This window comes from Ornithorhynchus anatinus, chromosome 1 (assembly GCF_004115215.2).
Source record: "Ornithorhynchus anatinus isolate Pmale09 chromosome 1, mOrnAna1.pri.v4, whole genome shotgun sequence".
NCBI lineage: Eukaryota > Metazoa > Chordata > Mammalia > Monotremata > Ornithorhynchidae > Ornithorhynchus > Ornithorhynchus anatinus.
Genome location: NC_041728.1, coordinates 9,694,183 through 9,718,501, shown reverse-complemented (window position 1 = coordinate 9,718,501; position 24,319 = coordinate 9,694,183). Strand labels below are relative to the sequence as shown.

General features: G+C 45.6%; 1 long non-coding RNA gene across 1 annotated transcript in view; it reads left to right on the top strand.

Moving 5' to 3' along the window:
* Positions 1-21,008, top strand: part of LOC114814517 — a 47,120-nt gene extending 26,112 nt beyond the window's left edge. The window contains exons 2-3 of the long non-coding RNA XR_003762306.2: positions 10,283-10,562; positions 20,738-21,008. This is a non-coding gene — a long non-coding RNA (uncharacterized LOC114814517). The remainder of the gene's footprint in view (positions 1-10,282; positions 10,563-20,737) is intronic.
* The last annotated feature ends 3,311 nt before the right edge of the window (positions 21,009-24,319 follow it).

Sequence of the window (24,319 nt, the reverse complement as noted above, 5' to 3'; positions counted from 1 at the left end):
GATGCGAATGCTGGCGTGTCGGGTTCGTGTTGGCTGTGGAGAAGAGATCTTTATCAATCAGTGATGTTTAGTAATAATAATGATCAATGATGGTACCTGTTAAACGCTTACTATATGCCAAGCACTGCTGTAAGCTCTGGGGTAGATACAGCAGCGTGGCTCAGTGGAAAGAGCCCGGGCTTGGGAGTCAGAGGTCAGAGTCAGAGGTCATGAGTTCGAATCCCAGCTCTGCCACTTTTCAGCTGTGTGACTGTGGGCAAGTCACTTCACTTCTCTGGGCCTCAGTGACCTCATCTGTAAAATGGGGATTAACTGTGAGCCTCACGTGGGACAACCTGATGACCCTGTATCTACCCCGGCGCTTAGTACAGTGCTCGGCACATAGTAAGCACTTAACAAATACCAACATTATTATTATTATTATTATACAAGTTAATCAGGTCGGACAAAGTCCCTGTCCCACGTGGGGCTCACGCTCTTAACCCCCTTTACCTGATGAGGGAACTGAGGTACCGAGAAGTGAAGATACTTGGCCAAGGTCACTCAACAGACATGTGGAGGAGCTGGGATTAGAACCCAGGGCCTCCTGACGCTGACCCTTGCTCTATCCATTAAGCCACGCTGCTTAGTGAGACTGTAAGCTCATCTTTAGACTGTAAGCTCATTGTGGGCAGGAAATGTGTCCTTATTGTTCTGTTGTACTCTTCCGAGGGCTTAGTACAGTGCTTAGCACACAGTAAGTGCTCAGTAATTACAAATGATTGAATGAATGTATAGTAAGAGCTTATTCTGTGCAGATCGCTGGATTTGGGATTGAGGAAAGTACAGAAGAGAAGACACGAACCCTGCTCTTAAAGAGCTTACAATCTGGCCATCGGCCGTAAAGCAGTTCGTTCGTTCGTTCGTTCGTTCATTCATTCATTCATTCATTCATTCATTCATTCATTCGTATTTATTGAGCGCTTACTGTGTGCATAGCACTGTACTAAGCACTTGGAAAGACCAATTCTTCAACAGAGACAATCCCTACCCAACAACGGCAGTGTGAAGGATCTCAGTCAAGCTCACCTGTGTCTGAGCTTTCCCCAATAAAACAAGGAATAGTAAAAACCTGGAGAATCCAGAGAATTCTGCTTAAAAAGCTCTGCTTCTTCTCACTATCATCTGATTCGAGAAAAATGGACTTTTCCAACAGACTCTTTGAATCACCCGTTTTACACATATCATCCAGGAAGAGCTAGGGTTTTTATTCGTCGAACCACTGTGATTTAATTATTGCTAATGATGCCAACAGTGCTCTCCTAATTGGATTTATTCCTATCTTGGTGTCTCCTCTGGTTTGATTCATTTCAGGGATTACTTTTATTGTGGGCATAAAATATCTTTTGAAAGGTTGGACACTGCAAACAGGACAAAAATCATCTTTGGCAGCCCTGAGTGCTACTAACTGCAGACAGAACTAGGGAAAACAATAAATGAAGCGATTCCATTCTTAAATGATTTAGAAGGACAAAATTAAAATTGGGTTTCATGAATACAAATATGAATATTTACGCTTGAGACAGTGCAGTTCTTGTCTAGAATATTAAATTTCCTTATTAACATGACCTAGGGGAGACAATCAGAAATGATGTGATTTCTTTTTTTCCCCCTCCCCTAATGTGAGTTTAGTTTTGAATATCTCTCCATAGTTGCATCTTGATCTATGGTAATTTTCTATTGCATAAAGCTATTTACTGAGGACGGGCAGAAGCCAGGCAATTAAAGCCTCATACAGAGGATCTGATGATAATTTATCGAGCTGCCTTTTGAAAATGTCAAAAATGAGAGAACACGGTTTATTCATCTACCATTCCGTAAACACATTACAGATGATTTATGATTTCCATCAAACACTAACACAGCATCTCAGAGCCATCAGGCCTCCCTGCAGTAAAGGAACAGTTTTGGCGATTAAAGTTGGAGATTTTCTGTTATTATTCCTGAATGTTCATCTGGGAATGGGGATTCCATTTTCCCTCGTGTTGTCTCATTGCAGATGCAGCCGTTTTTCTCTCCAGGTGGGCTTCATTTCAAACTTTGAATCTTTTTCTGGTGTTTTAAACTGGTTTCTCAGCAGTGCTTTCTGTTAAATGATACCAGCTGGAAAGAGAAGGAAATTGAATCCTGGCAAACACCCAAATCCTTCAATCACAGGGTAAAGGCGGGGAAAAAAGAGCCGTTGGCTCGTTGAGCTTTTTTTCTATCTTTAATGATAATAATAATAATATTTGTTAAGAAACTAGAAAGTCTTGTTCTGGAAGTTGAAACTGACCTGTGACAAATGAAATAAAATTACCAACAGAATCACTTAAGAAAATCAACCTTAGGGCCTCTGACTCCCTTCTTCAGCCTCTGTTGTCTTCTTCTGCCCCAATTATCTTTATAAAACATTATCTTGACCTATCACTCATTCCATCCTTGAAGAGATTTCCCATCTTCCTCTACATCCAGCAAAATCACTCCTTCCCGCTGCCTCCAGACCTCCCTCTGCTCTATACTATTGACATATCTGCTCTCCTTACAAAGTCTACCCCAGCTTGCCCTCTTCATTCCCCTCCATCTGACCTTCTTTCTTTGCCCTCTTCTCGACTCTCTCCCCTCCATCTCCTTGCTCACACCCTTCCCCGACCTGGTCTTCCCTTTCCTGTCAGTCGCTCCATCTTCAAATCCCTCCATCTTCAAATCCCTCCTCTATTCCCACTTTCCCCAGCAGCCATTTCCACCAATTTTTTCCCCAACTCTTTTTTGCCACTTCTGATTAGGATAAGTGATTAGAGGCCGCCCTAAGCATTTTCGCTCTGGACACGGCTGGTGGTTGATAAAGATCATCACCATCTTCGTCATCAATGGTATTTATTGAGTGTTTACTGTGCGCAGAGCACTGTACAAAGCCCTTGGGAGAGTACAATGTAACAAGAGTTGGTAGACAGGTTCCCTGCCCACAGTGAGTTTACAGTCTAGAGGGGGAGAGCTATGAATGAGTGGAGTGTGGTTTACCGGGCCGTTGGCCTAGGAAGCTGTTGGAAGACTGGACCACCGTGTCTGACCATCAGCCACCAAAGAGCTCCCAACCCAAACCATTATATGAAAAATTTCCAAGGGTCAAAATGGCAAGCGGGGGTCCAGGGGTAGAGGAGGGCTGGAGCTGTGAGGGGCGGACACTGGATGTCTGCAGGGGAGGAAGGAGGAGAATATGTGATTGTGGGAAGGGACAGTGAGCAGACATTTGGAGGAAAGGGACGAAAGGGGGGAACAGAGAGTGGAGATCAGGCATCCAGAGAAGAGGATGAGAAGCTGCACAGCCCAATGGAAAGAACATAGGCCTGGGCGTCGGAGGACCTAGGTTCTAATACCGGCTCCACCATTTGTCGTGTAACCTTGGGCAAGCCACTGAACTAGCTAAGTAATTAAGAGACTTCCCTGAGGTCACACTGCAGGCAAGTAGGGGAGCTGGGGCCAAATCCAGGTCTTCTGAAGGCTAGAGTATACTTCCCATTGGACTCACTGTCTCCCATCCAGCACTTTAGTGGCTCAGCTGCTATTTCCGCCTTCCTCCTTGGAAAATCGATTTGATTTGGGCCCGAGACGACGGTAGGTACTCTCAGGGCGTATAGGGAAAGTCCACTGCTGAGAAAACTATAATTGTGTGGCCATCAGGGCTGCCCTTTATTTAGTCAGAGCTCTTAGTACAGTATTCTGCACCCAATAAGCGATCAATAAATACCACTGATAGATTGATTTAGTTTGCATCCACAGGGAGAATCTTCTGGTTTTCCCCTGATATGTCTTTGACCCCTTCTGTACAGATGGCCCACTTCACTTGAAAATGAAGATGTGGGATAGCTAATCTTGGTTTATTTGTCTCGGGACTGTTTGAAGCAGAGAAGCAGCTTATCCCAGTGTCTAGAGCAGGAGTCTGAGAGTCTGAAGGACCTGGGTTCTAATCCCGGCCCCACCGTTTGCTGTGTGACCTTGGGCGAGTCCCTTAATTTCTCTGTGCCTCAATAACCCCTGCTGTAAAATGGGGATTAAGACTGTGAACCCCATATGGAACATGGACTGGGTCCAACCCGGTTATCTTGCATCTACCCCAGTGCTTAGAACAGTGTCTGGCATATAGTAAGCACTTAAATATCATAAAAAAGCAGAAGTGTGCTGGCATCAATCAGATTTATGGTCATTGATTTAAGAACTGGGATTCTTGGCAAACCCCAGAACTTTTCCAGGTGGATGGCAGAGTAATGAGATCTGTTGGGACGGAGATACAAGTGGAGATATACTGAGCACTGTTGCATGTGGGCCACTGTACTAGGTGCTTGGGAGAGTACAAAAGACTTAGTAGACATGTTCTCTGCGCATGACAAGCTTACAGTCTAGAGGATGGACAGACAATCTAGTTCAGCTAAGGAAGGATAGACATAAAACCAGCAATTCTTGCTTACACTCATTTTCTGAAACCAGCTCAAGCCAACTCTCCTTTCTACCTCAACTTCTGTTTGTTTTCCATGTTCCATTTCTATGCTCCTTGGTTCCTTCTTAATAAAAATAATAATAATGATGGTATTTGTTACTACTAAGTATCACTTATTACTAAGTATCACTTACTATCCAGCACTCCTCTAAATACTGAGGTAGATACAAGGTAATCAGGTTGTCCTCTGTGGGGCTCACAGTCTTAATCCCCATTTCACAGATGAGGTTACTGAGGCACAGAGAAGTGAAGTGGCTCGCCCGAGGTCACACAGCAGACAAGTGGAGGAGCCGGGATTAGAACCCACGTTCTCTGACTCCCAAGCCCGTGCTTTTTCCACTAAACCACGCTCCTTCTCCTATGTACCACCAATCACGTCAACCTTCTTCCTTCCCTTTCCCCTTCTCTCCCAACCAACCACTAGTCATACATGACCCATTTGCATTTCTGCATCGTACCCGGAACATATCTCCTTCCCTCAAGGAGTTCAATAAAAGACATCTTCTATAGCTTATTTTCAGAAATTTTTCAAAAACAACACTTTACATGTTTCCTCTCTATGGGGTCAATCCAAGGATATGAATCATCCACATATAGCTAGTGTGGCTCCCCCTGGGTATTTATTGAGTACGAACCGTGTGTGGAGCACTGTACTAAGCACTTGGGAGAGCAATCCAACAGAGTTGGTCGTCTCATTCCCTGCTCACACATGAGCTGAATCATTCCCCCTGCAGCCATCCAAAATAGAGCAGTCAATCCACGATATTTATCGAGAGCCTTGGAAAAGCACAAGAGATGAAGGCGTCACAGTGCCTGTCCACCAGGAGCTTACCTTCTAACGAGAGACTATTGCTCATGTTGATCTTTGTTTTCTGTTAAAGCCTCCATTCTTTGGGGCTGCCATCTTTAATAAAAATCTTCCTGTCAGTGAGTGGGACTTGGGAGAAAGAGAAACCCTTGGGAATGGGGATGGAGAGCCATGGATGGGGGTCCTTAGGGGACAATTGGAGGGCATGGGCTGGACCAACATGGGCAAGGACGTTTTCACTCTAGGTGACAGGCAGGTCTTGTAAACGAACATGGTTTTGAAGGTCTTAGATCTGGAAGCAATAGGCTGCACTTAAAAGAATTCGAACCGTGGGAGAGAAGTGCAGAAAATGCAACTGCCTCCCAACCATCTCACAACCGTCTCACGCTGCCCCTCACAGTACCTCACAGCTAATGCACACTACCTCTCAACTACCTCACTGATAGGGAAGCAGCATGGCCTAGTGGTTGAAGCAGGGGCCTAGGAGCCAGAGGACCTGGGTTCTAATCGCAGCTCCACCACTTGCTTGCTGGTGATTTTGGGCAAGTTACTTCACTTCTCTGTGCCTCAGTTTCCTCAACTGCAAAATGGGGATCCGGTACCTGTTCTCCCTCTTACTTCGACACGTAGGACGGGGACTTGGTCCGACCTGATTAACTTGCACCTATCCCAGAGTGTAGAACAGTGCTTGATGCATGGTAAGCACTTACCAAATACCATAATACATCACAGTTGTCTCCCAGTTACCTCACCCAACTTCATCGCTACCTCGCAACTGCCAATTGGCTCAGCATCTCCTCACACGTCTTGCAGTTATTACACGCTACTCCCAAATGCCTTCCCACTACGCTTCATCTGTCTCACCACTACCTACGCTACCTCTCGACTGCCTCACCGCTACGTGACGCTTCCTCGAAACTGTCTCGTGCTATCTCTCAACTGCCTCACCACTCTCACACAACATCCCAACTACTTCACAGTACTTGCAACTGCCTCACTCCTACCTCACATTAAGTACCTCACATTACCTCACAGCTACATCATTCATTCAGACTGGGAGCCTGATATGGACAGGGATTGTCTCTATTTGTTGCTGAATTGTACTTTCCCACTGTTTAGTACAGTGCTCTGCACACAGTAAGTGCTCAATAAATACTTGCTGTGTGCAAAGCAAGGCATTAAGCACTTAGGAGAAAACGATATAACCATAAATAGGTACATTTCCTGCCCACAGCGAGCTCACAGTCTAGAGGGGGAGACAGGCAATATAGATAAATAGATTACAGAAATATAACTAAGTGCTGCAGGGCCGAGAGGTGGGATGAATGAAGGAAGCAAGTCAGCGCGATGGGGAAGAAAGTGGGAGAAGAGGAGAGGAGCGCTTACCCAGGGAGAGCTTCTTGGAGGAGATGTGCCTTCAAAAAGGCTTTGAAAGGGGAAAGAGCAATTGTCTGTCTGATATGAGGAGGGAGGACGTTCCAGACCGGAAGCAGGATCTGGGCAAGAAGTCGGCAGCGAGATAGGTGAGATCGAGGTACAGTGAGAAGGTGGGCATTAGAGGAATGAAGTGCGTGGGCTGCGTTGTAGTAGGAGGTAGGAGGGAGCAAGGTGATTGCGTGGATTAAAGCCAATGGTGAGGAGTTTTTATTTGATGTGGAAGTGGATGGGCAGTCACTGCAGTTTCTTGAGGAGTGGGGAAATACGGCCTGGCTGTTTCTGTAGGAAAATGATCCGGTCGGCAGAGTGGAGTATGGACCGGAGCGGGGAGAGACAGGAGCCGGAGAGGTCAGCCAGGAGGCTGATACAGTAATCAAGGAGGGATCGGAGAAGTGTATAAGTGTCTGAATTAACGTGGTAGCAGATTGGAGGGAAAGGTGGGACCAGCAGGATTTAGTGATGGCTTGAATATGTGGGTTGCATGGCAGAGGAGTCTAACTCTAATGATGGGAAATTAATGCTACCTTTGTGAGTCTGGGTCTCTCTGTAGATGGAACCTGCCATTTCTCTTCTAATGAAGTCTTCTGTCTCCGAAAGTCTTCAGCTCAAGGAAGCTGTCTTTCCTACAGTCACAGATGTACAGTAAATGACACCTCCTGAGCAGAAAGGGGTGGAGTGAGACAAGTGTTAGAACCGGAATCTGTCAGTAGTAATAATAATAATGATTGTTAAAGACTTGCTATATGCCAAGCCCTATGCTGAGCACCGGGGTAGATACAAGATAAACTAATGAGTTACAATTCCCGGCCCACAGTGCAAATAGGAGGGAGGACAGATGAGGAGCCAACGTTAGGAAAGATTTCATTAGAAGAGAAATGGCAGGTTCCATCAACAGAGACCCAGACACAAAAGTAGCATTAATTTAATATCAGTAGAGCTAGACTATCGAGGACTTCCTGCATGTAATGATTTGGAAAAGATTTCAGAGGGGCATTTTGGAGACAAGACTTTCGTGGCCCTTGGTTGCCTTTGGCCCAAATATTCTTTCCTACTTCCTCTCCCTCACAGATGATTGAACATTATGAATCGGATCCTTTCAAGGAAACCACCAAAAGCCTTCCTTAATGGAGGTGAAGAGAAAGAGACAAGGTCACTGTTTGAATTTCTCGGGCAGACTGTTCTGGGTTCATTCTCGAGAGATGCTTACTTTAAGGGAGATTGTTTCGCAGTGAGTGAAAGGATGATTTGCCCTTAAATTGGGACATTTTTATTATTGGGAAATTCTGATAAATACTCTGGGCAAAGAGGGAGAAATCCCAGCTATTTAGAAAATGGAGTTGTTTAGAGAGTGGAACCCCTTTGTAATTCAGAGGACATTTGGTTAAGAAAAAGACAATACCTTTAAAATAGCTCATGTCATTTTTTTAATATTATTCAGAACACAATTCACAGAAGGCTTTTTTTCAAATTAAAATAGTAAAAAAACCAATACTTAGGTTTCCTGTTTCCTCTGCCTTGTTAAAAACCATCATAATATGATAGACGGTACTGGTTCTCTGAAATTCCCTTCGATTTCTTTCTCTCATTCTCTCTCTCTCTCTCTTGCTCACACACACACACACACACACACATACAAATGCTACATGACAGAAAACTAATTTGTGTCTCTGTTGCTAAAACCATTAATTAGAAAATCAGCCCTGTCATTACAAACCAGTGCCTATTGGTTGATAATGCCAAGCATATTAAAACTGCTGGTAATGAAGAGTTTGTTTAACCATTAAATACCGTGGTCCATTAAACACATCTCTTATTTAGGACAATAATCCATTTTATAGGGAAAGTATTTGTCTTTATATTTTTAATTTTCCTTCATCATAACTAAACGGTGGATAGCAATGTGATTTTAATCCCTTTCTATATCTCCAGTCGAAGTCTGAGTAGCTAAACGGAAAGATTTGGCATTGGGGTCGTTCACTCCATTTCAGTAATACTGCCGCATTTCAGTTCTCAAATCCCTGTTATCTAAGAGACCCAATTACCTAGTAAGAGAAGGGCAGGATTTTACTTGTAATGTTATTATTAGGACAAATCTAGTGGTGATCATTAGTTACATCATGAATAACATTATTTTCACTGGAAATTTACAAGGGAAGGGTTACATAAATAATTGGGAAGCGTATATGTGCATTTCTCTTTAGAGAGAAGATATCCCAGCCGGGGATTAGGGGAGAAAATGGGATTGCAGGGATAATAATAGTAATAAGTTTGTTAAGCACTGACTATGAGCTAAGCATTAGGATAGATGTAACATAAGCAGATAGGACACAGTCCCTGGCCCAGATGGGCTCGCAGACTAAGGGGAGAGGGAGAATAGGTGTCCGGCCCCATTTTACAGATGAGAAAACTGAGGCACTGACAAGTGAAGCGACTCGCCTTAGGTCACACAATAGGTGAGTGGTGGAGCCGAGCCAACCTTATTAGCTTGGATCTACCCCAGTGCCTGGCGCATTGTTAGCACTTAAGAAATACTATGACAATAACCAATACTTGGGCCGCCACCTCTAAGCCACATCTACCTCGCTCACTCCGCCCTCATTCACACGTCTACTACAGCCCCATGTTTTCTCTGGCCTCCTGTTGATGTCTCACTGATACATCAACCTTAATAAAGCCACAGCTGAACTTCTCCTCTTCCCTCGTATATTTTCTCTTTCATCCAACTTCTCTAGTTGGGAATTAACCACCCCACCCCTCTTCCATCCCTGAAGCCCACAACCTTGACATCCCGCTGAGCTTCCTCGTCTCCTTTAAATCCCAGTTTGTCTGGCACTAAATCCTACTGGTGTCCTCTTCGCCAGACTCCACCACCCCATCTCCTTCCAAAGGCATTAGCCATCTTGTTGATCACCTTGCCTCCAGGCTCACTTCTCTCCAGCCTACGCTTGAAGGGTAATGATGATAATGACAAGAATAATAATCATTAAAAAAACTCTTTTACACTGTACTCTCCCAACTTTAAGCACGGTAAGCGCTCAATAAATACCATTAAATGATTATTTGATTGATTACCAGTATTCAGAGCAGTGAAACACTTGAGCACGTTTGCCATCGAAAACACGATAACAGTGATCTCTCGCACACACACACCTCGGCAAGGATCCTTAGATAGACCAGCCCCTCCCGAATCTCAGTCAGATGCCACTGGCTCGTAAATCAAAGCTTTCACCCAGAACGGGGGAAGACTTTCTCAGGACACCATATTCCTCTCGGGGAATCCTGGGGAGAAATGTGTTAGTTATGCTTCCCCTAATTGGACCAAGAGGTGCACACTTCCTATTTGACATTCATTCTCTCTTTGACTTTCTTTCTCTCTCAGCATCCCCGGATGGGTGACTCAAATGACGGATAAGGCCTATGTAGTGTTTATGTTAGTTAAATCAGTGTTCTCCTTGCCCTGGGCCTGAAAATGGCTGTCCTGTTTGTACTGGCTGAGGGATTGACTTTGCTTTTGGCTTTTGTAGGGACCCTGAAGGGAAGGAAGAAGGAAAAAATGTTATTCAACTTACTCAGCACGCCAAGGCGTTCATATTGGGTTTAGTCCCCTGACTAACAAAGGAATTCGTAATTATGTCAAGCTTACACCTGGGCCCCTGTCTTCAGCTTTCCAATTACGCGATGATGGATGGTCACGAAATGATGTTCCGTGTGAGGTTCCCATAAAGGGGACGAAGAGAATGAGGAGCATGAAGCGGTTTCTCACTGCATTCTTACCGTCGGCATCTGCTGCTTTGATTTTGCCAGGTGAGGCTAGAATTCAAGATATACTGTTTGCCCAATTTTCCATTTCATATGTGTGATAGTGAGAAGTTTGGAAATGATTTGGTCAACATCACAAAATATTGGAAAAAATAATTCCCCCCTTCTCTCACTCCCCCTCTCTTCCTCCTGCTCTCCCTCCATCTCTGCAGGGGCAGATTCTACTATTAAAGTTATAAGATCATTTATCTCTGCTCTCCAAGTCTCAGACAGCCATAGACTTCATTTCCAGTCAAATACACTTAATCCAGTCTTACTGCCCCTAAATAATCCTACCTTATTTTCCCTCTAAACATAGGTTGTGGGCCAACAACCGTAGAAATATATTGGTGTAGAAACCTCTGACTCCCAAGCAAATGGCTTTAAAAATGGGCTAAACCACAAAACAAATAGCATAAAGGTTTGCGTTGAGCTTTACCCAAAGACTCTGTGAGTCCCAACAAGCACTTCTGTAAAACAGATGGCGAACCCACAATTTATCTTCCGTAATTCCTCGGAGGCTCAAAATGTGCAGAACACGTGGCTCTGAATTCTCTCTCTTGCTGGGCTTTCCAAACTTTCGTCGGCTCCCGTGAGGATTGCGGGCAGAGGACGGACTTGGTAGGCCCCACAGGGACAAATCAAGTCTCAGTTTTGCAGTGTGAATAAAGTTGTTTAGCAAGCAAAGGAGTCTTGAATGTGCCGCTCTTAAAGTGACACTGCTTCATCTGGTGCATTTTAATGTCTTTCACAGATCATTTTTAATTGATTTGGGAAAGAGCATGGTCTAGGGGAAAAAGCCCGGGCCTGGGATTCAAGGGACCCGGGTTCTTATCTCGGCTCTACCATTAGTCTGCTGAGTGACCTTGGGCAAGTCACTTTGCTTCAATCAATCGTTGGTGTTTTATGAGTGATACTTGACAGTCCCTGTACTACTGGGGTATATATAGTATGTTTTACTTCTATTTTATTTTATTTATGATATTTGTTAAACCCTTACAGTGTGCCAAGCCCTGTTCTAAGTGCTAGAATATGTGTAGGTTAATCAGGTCGGACATAGTCCCTGTCCCACTTGGGGCTCATTGTCTAAATAGGAGGGAGATCAGATTTTGACTCCCCATTGTACAGTTGCGAAAGCTGAGACCCAAAGAAGTTAAGTGACTCATCCGAGGTCACTCAATAGGCAAAAGGCAGAGCTGGAAATAGAACTCAGATCCTTTGACTCCCAGGCACTTGAACTCTCCACTAGGTCACGCTGGGTTCAGTCAGAGCAGACACAATCCCGGATCCCCGTGGGACTCGGGCAAAGGGGGGAGAAGTGAAATCTATTGTACTGGACTCTCCCAAGTGCTTACTCCAGCGCTCTGCACGCAGTAAGTGCTCAAATACATACCACTGATGAAAACAGTGCTTGGCATATAGTAAGCGCTTAACAAATACCATTATTATTATTATAATTATGATTATTATTGAAGTAAAGCAATTTGCCCAAGGTCCCTGAGCAGACAAGCGGTAGAGCTGAGATAGGGAACCCAGTCTCCTGACTCCTAGGTCTGGGCTTTTTCCACTACTGATATCCCAGGACCTGGTCATTGTCGACAAGGAAGTGTATCTTGCCATTCCATAATTACTCTGGAATCCGCTTGCTTGGGGCTTGGGAGGAGAATGAATGCCAGCAGGCAATCAATCATTCAATCAATATGATATTTATTGAGCACTTACAATGTGCAGAGCACTGGACTGACGCTTAGGAGAGTACGATACAGTGGAGTTGGTAGACACATTCCCTGTCCACAGCAAGCTTATAGTCTAGAGGGGGAGACCGGCATTAATAGAAATGAATTAAATTTATTCCTCTACCCTTCCACGTCTCCCTGACTCACTCTCTCTATTCATCTCCCCTCCCAGCTCCACGACACTTATGGACTTCTCTGTAATTTATTTATTTATATTAATGTCCATCTCCCTGACTAAACTGTAAGTTTGTTGTTGACAGGGAATGCTACTGTTATTCATTCATTCAGTTGTATTTACTGAGCACTGACTGCCTGCAAAGCACCGTACTAAGCGCTCGGGAGAGTACAACGTAACAACAAACAGACACGTTCCTGCCCACAACGAGCTCACTCTCCCAAGCGCTCGGTTCAGTGTTCGCACCCAGTAGGTGCTCAGTAAATGCGATTGATGAAATTACGATACGTACATAATGCTGCTGTCCAAAGGCAGGACGTCCAAGGGCTACTGAATGGAGACCCTTCTCAGGACTGCACCTGGAGAGTTTCCAGTCCTCTACCAGTCTCAACTATGGGAGGGGGAGTCAAAGCAGAGGCCTACCCATCCCATTCCTAGCTCGGGCAGTGGCTAGTGAGTGGAAAGCTCTGCTACCAGTCAAAACTCCCGTGCTGGGCTGAAGCGGCATGGGAGAGAGTCGAGGGCGGAGACTCAAGTTGACAGCGTGGAAGAAGGCAATGGTAAATCGCTTCCGGATTTTTACCGAGGAAACTTTATGGATGCACTACCAGAATGATTGCAGATGAAGGTGGGGCATTCTGGGAGAGATGAGAAACAGCGTGGCGCAGTGGAAAGAGCTCGGGCCTGGGAGTCAGAGGTCGTGGGTTCGAATCCCGGCTCCGCCACGGGTCTGATGTGTGACCTGGGTTAAGCCGCTTTACTTCTGCGGGCCTCAGTTACACCATTTATAAAATGAGGTTTTAACCTGACTCCTTCCTACTTCGACTGTGAGTCCCATGTGGGTCAGGGACTGTGTCCAACCTGATAATTTGCATCTACCCCATTGCTCAGAACAGTGCTTTTCATATAGAAAACACTTAATAAGTATCATTATCATTAGGTCCTTCTATCTCTCAGGGCTATGCTCTATCCTCTAGGGCGTGCTGCTTCTTTATTTCTGCTTTTTGGCATTTTGATGATAAGGAAGGAAGATTAAAACCCAGGAAGATGAGAATTTGAGGTCAGTCATGCCTGCCTGAGTCAGAAATTCCGGAGAATAGAAAGCCCTTGGGTCAGCCATGATACGCATATGTAATTCACTGCCATGCGATATGTATTTCACTATTATGCATTTTCAAAGACATTAGCACAGTAAGCACTTTGAGTTCTTTGAAGGAAAGCCAGCCCTACAAAGCCGGATTGGAAAATTCACAAATTAAAACGACGCTGAAGTTAGAGAAAAGAAAAGCCAAGATGGTTCCCTGATTCAGAGATGATTTGATTTGCTCTTTCTCCTTTCCTCCTGTCTCGTCGTCCACCACCCGGCCATCCCCACCCGGCCATTCCACGTGATCTTTTCGCTCGTGTATTCCATTGGTTTTTAAAACATATTGAAGTTACCGCTTGCAAAAAGCCTAGGATTTTGCCTCTTCAGCACCCAGTGTGTTCACATTCACATCTGCAAATGTAACACTGATGCCCCATTGGCTTTTTCTTTCATTCAGTCATATTTATGGAGCGCTTGCTCTGTGTGGAACCCTATACTAAACGTATGGGAAAGTATAACATATCAATAAATAGGTACATTCCCTTCTCACAAGAAACTTACAGTCTATATAGGAAGAAAGCCATTAATATCAACAAGTAGCATCACAGAGCTGGACATAAATGCTGTGGGGCTGGCAGTGGGGGCGGCTTAATGCTCAGAGCAAGTTAGGGCGATGCAGAAGGGAGTGGGAGAAGAGGAAAGGAAGGTTTAGTCAGGAAAGGCCTCCTAGAGGAGATGTGCCTTCAATAAGAACGTCATAGGTTCTAATCCTGGCTCCGCCACTTGTCTGCTGTGTGATCTTGGGCAAAATCACTTTCCTTCTCTGTGCCCCCATGACCTCATCTTTATAATGGGGATTGAGACCGTGAGCCCCACGTGGGGCAGGGACTGTATCCAACCCGCTTTGTTTGTATCCACCCCAGGGCTTAGCACATAGTAAGTGCTTAACAAATACCATCATTAACATCATCAGGTCAGTCTTGGCCCCCATGGAAACATCCTCGCACTCACACCCACCTGCACACAGGAAGAAACACACCCATCTTCTGTACAGTTTCTCTGAAGGATTCATCCTTTATGAGCCGTGCAGCTGTGGGGGTGGTGGGTGGGTTGTACGAGTGTTTGATTCTTAGCTGGAATGCTTCATCGGGCAAACAGAGCCCTCATGTCTCTGGGTTCGACTCAGTGAAACAGATCCTAGCCGAACACCTCTTCCCATAGCCCACTAAAGCGATAAATCGCAGTCCGACGTGATTAACACGTCACATTTTACAGAAAGCGAGGAGGGGGAATCCCTCCAATGCAGCTCCTTGCAGCTTATTGCAACCCAGACCCTGAAAATGCGAACGTCCTACAATGTCTTTTTTCATAATAGCTAGAAAAACAATTTATCTAGCGAGTCGGGCTGTAAACATGAATATATATAACTGACACTTCCTCTCCTCTGAGTTTAGATACACACAGCTGGTGGTGACGTAATGAGTTTGAACTGCCTCCTAGCTGAAACTCAGATGTATATCACTCAGGTTGGCTTTTCTTGGTTTTGAGGAGAAATTTATGGTTCAATTAAGTATAAGAAACCTAATTAGTTGTGTTTGTGGAGGAAGGGTAAGTTTTAAAGAAACTGCTTTCCTTTCATGAGTCAGAGAGCGCAGAGATTTTTCAGGGACTCGAGAGAAAAGATGTTTGGGAGCCAGAGTGCTAGCATTATTGGAGAGGGGAAAGAGTGATGCAGAATAAATTCCTGCTCATCTCACTGGAGATCAAAATTACTTTGGGGATGCAATTTGGCCCATGTGGTTTCAGGCGGAGACAAAATTATCTCCTCATTAAGACAAATAATTCTTCCGGCTGTTTCCGAGTTACCAAAATGCCTCAGAAGAGTTTTGTACATTTTTCTGATTTTTTCCGCGATTTCCATATCACCCAATCTGATCTGACAAAGGGTTTTTGAAAATGGTTAGTCATAAAAAGAGCATCCGCTTTATTGCCCAGTGTTTTCAGATACATTTAATGACCACAAAATCTGGAATAATGAATGAACCCAACACAGAAATGAGGAGCGGCCCCAGTGGTAGGTAGAGTAGCCACTGTCCGTAGAATCGAAATGGCAAACATCTGTATTCAAAATGGCAGCCGCAGAGAGCTGACTTTAGAGCCATTATTTGGAATTTCGATTTTAGTGTCTTTAGGACCACGTGATGACATGGATAACAGAAGACCACATCTATTCTATAGGTCAGTGAATTAGATGGGAAGAGATATTATTGTTATTCTGTGGGAACCTGGTAAGACCCTTGGCATAGATGATGAGAAGGCTGGAAGCCCTGGATAGGCGCCTGGGGATGGGAGCGGTTACTTAGGCACCTTCTTCTGCCTGGATCGTGAGAACTGACATCTCCCGAGCCTAGGAATAATAATAATAGTAATGATGGTGTTTGTTAAGTGTTTACTATGTGCCAAGCACTGTTCTACGCGCTGGAGTATATACAAGGTAAGCAAGTTTCCCACGTGAAGCTCATAGTCTTAATCCCCATTTTACAGATGAGGTAACTGAGGCCCACAGAAGTTAAGTGTCTTGCCCGAGGTCACACAATTGATAAGTGGCAGAGCCGGGATTAGGACCCACGTCCTCTGACTCCCAAACCTTTGCTCTTTCAACTAAGCTATACTGCTTCCGGGGCTTGGAAGTGGCCCCAGGCCTGGTACTAGGGACAACTAGAAGCCGTGTGGCCAGGTGGATGGGGCACTGGCCTGGGAGTCAGAAGACCCTGGGTTCTAATCCCAGCTCCAGCACTTGTCTGCTGTGTGACCTTCACTTCACTTCTCTGGGCCTCAGTTTCCTCATCTGTAAAATGGAGATTAAGTCTATGAGTCCCATGTGAGACAGGGACTGTGTCCAACCTGATTACCTTGTATTTACCTCAGCACTTAGAAGAGTACCTGGCACAGAGTAAGTGCATAAAAAAAGAAAAAGCTAGCCGAGCTGGGTCTTTGGTGGGGGAAGCAGGGAGCTATGCTCTCCCTGTCTGCTGGTCCAACAGAAATCCAGGCTTTCTTTTCTCTGGATGCCCTCCCTTTCATTCTCCAACCCTTAATAATACCCACTGCACAGGGAGAGAAAAGTAAAGGCCCTAATTTCTTCCCTTAGGTGCCGCCCGCCTTAGACTGAGACGTGCATCCATCTCATTTGACCTTTCTTTCTTCTTGGGCTTTTTTGGGAATATGATACCATTCTCATTATATAATCCCAATCACTCAATCATTCGAGAGTGTGAGCCTGTTGTTTCTAGACTGTGAGCCCGTCGTGGGCAGGGATTGTCTCTCTTGCCTGCTGACTGGTACTTTCCAAGCGCATAGTACAGTGCTCTGCACACAGTAAGTGCTCAATCAATACGACTGAATGAATGAATGTTGTTAAGTGTTAACTGTGAGCAGAGTGCTGTAGAAAGGGCTTGGGAGAGTAATAGTAATAATGATAATTATATTTGTTAAGTGCTGACTATGTGCCAGGCACAGTACTAAGCGCTGGGGTAGAAATAAGCAAATTGGGTTAGACACGGTCCCTGCCCCGCATGGGGTTCACAGTCTTAATCCCCATTTTGCAGATGAGGTGACGGAGAAATTGACTGACTTGCCTTGGTTACCGGGCAGGCAGGTCGTGGAGCCGGGATTAAAACCTAGGCCTTCTGAGTCCCAGGCCCGTGATCTTTCCACTAGGTCACATGGCTCCTCAATGCAACAGACGTTGGGAGGCACGCTTCCTGTCCACAATGAGGTTACAGTCTAGAGGTCTCAAAGAACTAAAAATGGCAGGCTGGACCCATCCTGAAACTTCAGGACTGTCCCCCTAAATTGGGATGACACACCTGGGGACTTGGTGGTTGCTCTGGTATGTTGGGCAGATGCCAAGAGGTGCTCCAGCAGTGGAGGTGAGGGGGGACTCCCCAAGGACTGTGTTCTATCTCATTCGCAGGCTGAGTACCACCCTCTGGAGAGGTTTAGAGGGGAGAGGCAGAAATGACCTCCCTAAATGCCTCTGGAACGATTTTCTGCTAATTTTGTTTCTTAGCCCGTGCTCTGTCCGCTAGACCCTTCTGATTCAACTTCCCACCTCCCATCAAACAGAAACTCCTTATCATCGGCTTTAAAGCACTCAATAATGATAATAATGATGTTGGTATTTGTTAAGTGCTTACTGTGTGTCAAGCACTGTTCTAAGCACTGGGGTAGATACGAGGGAATCAGGCTGTCCCACGTAGAGCTCACAGTTTTCATCCCCATTTTGCAGATGACGTAACGGAGGCACAGAGAAGTTGTGACTTGCTCAAGGTCACACGGTTGACAAGTGGCGGAGGCGGGAATAGGACCCACGACTTCTGACTCGCAAGCCTGTGCTCTTTCCACTAAGCCATGCTGCTTCTTGCCCCTCCTATCTCGCCTCGCTACTCTCTTAATACAACCCAGACCACACACTTGGCTTCTCTGATGCCAACCTACTCTCTGTATCTTGATCTCCTCTATCTCACCATCGACCTCTCACCCACATCCTGCCTCTGGCCTGGAACGCCCTCCCTCTTCATATCCAACAGACAATTAGTCTCCTCACCTTCAAAGCCTTACTGATGGTAAATCTCCTCCAAGACTAAATCCTCATTTCCTCTTTTCCCACTTCCTCTTGTATCCCCCTGACTGGCTCCCTTTATTCACCATCACCCAGCCCTACGGCATTTGTGTACCTATCTATAATTCATTTATTTATATTCCTGTTTCTCTCCCTCTCTAGACTGGAAGCTTGTGGAAGGCAACAGCCTGGATCTGTTATATTGTTATGTTATACTCTCCCAAGAGCTTAGTACAGCGCTCTGCACACAGTAAGCACTCACTAAATACGATAAATTGTTCTACTGGCCGAAAGCAACACCTGCAGTCCAAGCCTCATAGGATCTCAGAAAATCTGATGGTCGCGCAGCCACCTCTGTGGACTCTGAATCACGGGGAGAAATTCTGCTCCTCTAGCCACAGCTCCCTAATCAGTTTTTTTTTTTTTTTTTGCGTGTGTATTGCATATTGATTTTTATGGTAACTATTAAGCTGTTACTATGTGTCAGACACTGAACTGGGGTAGAAACAAGAAAATCCGGTTGGACACAGTCCCTGTCCCACATGTGGCTTAGGGTTTAAGTTGGAAGGAGGAGGATTTAGTCTCCATTTTCCAGATGAAGTAAATGAGGCACGGAGAAATGAGATGATCTATCCAAGGTCACAGAGCAGACAAGTGGTGGAGCCGGGATTAGAATCCAGTTCCTCTGTTAACCCAGGCCCGTGATCTTTCCATTAGGCCGCTATGTCCTGAGCTCGGTCCCCAGGACTGCGTGGCGTTAGATCCAATCGACTGATCAATATTGAGCACTTACTATGTGCGGGGCACTGTACTAAGCACTTCGGAGAGTACAATATCCATTCATTCATTCAATCGTATTTATTGAGCGCTTGCCATGGGCAGAGCACTGTACTAAGCATTTGGGAGAGTACAATACAACAATAAACCGAAACATTCCCTGCCCACAACAGGCTTATAGTCTAGAGGAGGGTAGACAGATATCACTATAAATAAATGAATTACGGATATTTACATAAGTGCTGTAGGGTTGGGAGGGGGTTGAAAAAAGGGAGCAAGTCAAAGCGACGCAGAAGGGAGTGGGAGAAGAGAAAAGGGAGGCTTAGTCAGGGAAGGCCTCTTAGATGTGCCCTCAATAAGGCTTTGAGTGAGGCGGGGAGTAATTGTCTGTCGGATTTGAGGAGGGAGGGCATTCCAGGCCAGAGGAAGTATGTAGGCGAGATGTCGGTGACACGATAGACGAGATCAAGATAAAGTGAGAAGGTTGGCATTAGAGGAGCAAAGTGTGTGGGCTGGGTTGTAGTAGGAGAGTAACCAGGTGAGCTAGGAGGGGGCAAGGTGGTTTAACAATAATAATAATAGTGATAATGTTGGTATTTGTTAAGCGCTTACTATGTGCAGAGCACTGTTCCAGGCGCTGGGGTAGATACAGGGTAATCAGGTTGTCCCACGTGAGGCTCACAGTCTTCATCCCCATTTTCCAGATGAGGTAACTGAGGCCCAGAGAAGTGAAGTGACTCGCCCACGGTCACACAGCTGCCAAGTGGCAGAGCTGGGATGCGAACCCATGACCTCTGACTCCCAAGCCCGCGCTCCTTCCACTGAGCCACGCTTTAATACCAGTGGTGAGGGGGTTTTGTTTGATGCAGAGATGGATGGGCAACTGCTGGAGTTTTTGGGAAGTGGGGAGATGCGCCGTGAACGTTCTTGTAGAAAATGGATCCGGGCAGCAGTGTTACGTATAAACCGGAGTGGGGAGAGATAGAAGACTGGGAGGTCAGCAAGGAGGCTGATGCAGTAATCTAGGCGGGATAGGATGAGTGATTGTATTAACCTGGTAGCGGTTTGGATGGACAGCAGACACATTAACAGACGTGTTCCCTCCCCATATCGAGCTCACAGATGGGAAGAACAAAGAATGCGGCATGATTACATTTGTCAAGATCAAAGATTAGAAAGTCAGGGGCAGCCCTGTGATATTTTCAGAGGCATTCAATCGTTTTTATTGAGCGCTTACTGTTTGCAGAGCAGTGGACTAAGTTCTTGGGAGAATACAGTAAAAGCAGAGGCATATTTGGGACATTTTTAGGGATTTTTTCCGAACACTTTTGACCTCCTTCCCCTCCTGTATCTATAAAGCGGTGTTTTCTAAGGTCGTCCAGGAAGCAAACAGCCAAGGCCAGGCTCTTGTAGGTTAAGCCTTGCGTGGCACAGTGGTTAGAGCACGGGCACGGAAGTCTGGAGGTCATGGATTCTAATCCCGGCTCTGCCACCTGTTTGCCGTGTGATCTTGGGCAAGTCATTTCACTGGACCTCGGTTCCCTCATCTGTAAAATGGGGATTGAGACCGTGAGCCTCAGGGGGGACAGGGACACTACGTCCCACCCAATTTGCCTGTATCCACTTCAGTGTCTACAACGGTGCTTGGCACATAGTAAGCGCTTAACCAATACCATTATTATAATTCTTCTTGTTATTATTTGCTTTCCATAGCGATTGTCTCTGAACAGGCCAAGCTTAGGCAGGGTGCTTCTCTCCTAGACATTCCGGCTTCCATTTCAGAGCAGAGCATGGGGATGGGAAGAGGCAGAAGCCGTGACGCGAGGAGATCCCGTAAACGAGTCCCAGCGGAGGCCGGCGTCAGGGGAATTCGTCTGGCTGCTTTTGGTTTCCAGCCATGTAACTTGAAGTGGAGTCAGTCAGCGAAAGAGTGGCGTTATCCCATGAGCTTTTACCTCTTCGCCATTCCGGGTCAGACTGAGTCTGCCTTTAAGACTCAGGTAAACCTCTCATTTATTCTGAATCAATAAATAGAGCTGCCATAAGTTAGAAATAGTCCTCGTTTTAAATTTCTTGCAGTGCTGAACTTTTCTTCAGTTTTTTAATGGTGTTCGAAATGGCCATTCCCAGAGAAGGTGCAGAACGTGATGCTAATCCCAGCGCCCACGGGTTGTGTTCAACGGGCCCTGCTGATTTAATAGCCAGTCGGGAGCACCTACGTCTTTTACCCTCAAATTGGATTTTCCACTCACACCTGGCCTAGAGCTTGGGTGGCGTCTGACTTAGCTCTTCTTTGACTATTAGTTAGAATTACTCTTTCTTAGAATAAAAGCTCCTTAAGGCAGGGAGCTTATTGGATGTTCCCAAGCCCCTACTATAGTGCTCAGAGAGCAGTAGGCGCTTATGAACACTATAGATGCTCATAAGTGCCAAGGGCAGTGATGGGGATGGCGATGAGGAGGATAATGGTGAAAACACTGAAGATAAATCTGCACTCTCTTCTCTACATGATAATAGTATTTGTTAAATACTTACTACGTGCCAGGCACTGCTCTAAGCACTGGGGTAAATACAAGCTAGGCAGTTTGGACACAGTCTATGTCGCACATGGGACTCACAGTCTTAATCCCCATTTTACAGATGAGGTAACTGAGGCACAGAAACATTAAGTAACTTGTCCAAGGTCACACAGCAGACACGTGGTAGATCTGGGATCAGAACGCGGGATCTTCTGCCTCCCGAGCCTGTGCCCTGTGCACTAAATCATCCGACTTCTCATGCTCTTTTAAGGAGGTTGGTCAGTCAGGGGCCAAAGAGGACATCAGACCTGCAGTCCATCCATCAATCAATGTCACTTCACTTCTCCGGGCCTCGGTCACCGCAGCCGTAAAATGGGGATGAAGATTGCGAGACTCATGTGGGACAGGGACCGTGTCCAACCTGACTATTTTATATCTACCCTAGGGGTTAGAATAGTGCTTGGCATATAGTGAGCACTTAACAAATACCGCTGTGATGACCAATGGCTTGTTTAGAGTCCTTCTTCCATGCAGACACTGTCCTAAGCCCTTGGGAGAGTACAGCACCGCAGAGTTAGTAGTTGTGTTCCCTGCCCACATGAGCTTACAGTCTAGAGGGGCAGGTGAACAGTCACATAAATTAAATGACATAAGTGCTGTGGGACTGAAGGTGGAGTGAATACCAAAGGCCCAAAGGAATCCGATCCGAATGCCTAGGTGATGCAGAAGGGAGAGGGAGGGTCCTTCGGAGACTGGCTTGGAGCAGTGTTAGCAAAATAGGCTGTAGCTGATTCAGTTTAATCAATCCATCGTATTCATTGAGCGCTTACTGTGTGCCAAGCACTGTACTAAGTGCTTGGGAGAGTATGAGGTGACAGAGTGGGTAGACACGCTCCCTGTCCACAGCGTTTAAGGTCTCATTTCCTTTCCTCCCCCTTTTCTTTCCTTTTATCCTCCAAAGCTCCTTCCCTTCCCCTCTGTCCCCATTCCACTCCTTCCCCCACTTCAAGGCTTGCATGATTGGTGTTCGTTTATTCATTCATTCATTCATTCATTCAATCATTTATTGAGCACTTATTGTGTGCAGAGCACTGTATTAAGTGCTTGGAAAGTACAATTTGGCAACAGATAGAGGCAATCCCTACCCAACAGTGGGCTCACAGTCTAGAAGGGGAGACAGACAACAAAACGAAACAAATAGATAGGCATCAATAGCAGCAGAGTAGATAAATCGAATTATAGATATATACACATCATTAATAAAATGAATAGAATAATAAATATGTACAAATATGCACAATGCTGTGGGGCAGGGAAGGGGAGTAGAGCAGAGGGAGGGAGTAGGGGCGATGGGGAGGGGAGGAGGAGCAGAGGAAGAGGGTGTTCAGTCTGGGAAGGCCTCCTGGAGGAGGGGAGCGCTCAGCAGGGCTTTGAAGGGGTAAAGAGAGCTAAGAGAGGGAGGTTTATAACAGATGATGCATATTCCATAACTACAATTTATTCAGTTTCCATCCTTCCCCCTTCTTCCCCTTCCCCTTCTCACATGCGTCCAATCCTCCTTCCCTTCCATTCTCTCCTCATCCCCCTCCTCCCTCCTCTCCCAAGGCTTGCACGATTAACATCTGATTAAGGGCGGGGAATGCATCTGTTAATTCTGTAGAATTGTACTCACTCAAGCACTTAGTATAGTGCTCTGCACATAGTAAGCGCTCAATGAATACCACCGATTGATTACAGCGGTCTGGCTCAGATGCCCGTGACGCTAAGAACAGGTTTCTCAGGGAGCCGGGGTGTCGAGAGTTAAAGACAAAATGATTGAGACAGAAGCCTCCTTTGCCAAAGAGATCTCGAACCTGAAACGACTATCTTTGATGAAGATTATTAAAAATTCCTTCAAGCTGACTACCTCAAGTTCTTATGGATGCTAATAAGTTCCTGGGCACTAGACATTTTAATTGAGTTTTTGGAGGGCTGTGGAATTCTACCTCATTTTCTAGTAAGCAGCAGTGGTTAAATCGCCTTTTTAAAAAGATAGTTTTTCCTCCCCGTGGTTATAGCTTCTGCTAATGGAAGGCAAGTAGGGTGTAGACATGTTAAAGCACATCCTGAAAAGACAGTTTGATGTCTTGCCAGAAGAAACCTTCATTAACGTCAACATAGAGTTTAAATTAAAAGGTTAAAATAATCAGATTATTCTAGGGGACCTCTGTTGCTGCTTTTAAAACTAGACAGTTGTGGTCATTTGGCGTCCCTTGCTCCGACACGCCAGTGTACTTAAAGTCTAACTGAGCCCCCCCCCCCCCAAATACTGCCGGGGGGAAGAGCGGGGAGATCGGACACTTGCTGTCTTAGGTTCTTAATTAGCCTCCACTGCGCCTCCGATTCAGTGAGACAGTAGTCACAGAGAAGAAGTGCAGAGTGTCAAATGAAGTTCCCTGCTCCCTTGAGATAATTTAGGTATCATCCTCTAACAACGTTATGGGAAGTTATGTGTGACCTCGGGCAAATCATTTAATGTCTCCGTGCTTCAGGTTCCTCATCTGTGAGCCCCAGGTGGGACAGGGCCTGTGTCCAACCCGATTAACCTGTTTCTACCCCATGGCTTACCCCATCCATAAACAAAATAGTTCGTTTAACTTCGAGTTTCCGCTCATCACCGATTCCAGTGGAAAAGACAGAGAGCTTCCACTGATGACAAACGAATGAAATGTGCAGTCCTAAATGTCATTAATAGTGATGGTATTTGTTAAGCGCTTACAATGTGCCAGGCACAGTTCTAAGCGCTGGGATAGATACAAGGTAATCACGTTGGACACAGTTCCTGTCCTGCAAAAGGCTCACAGCC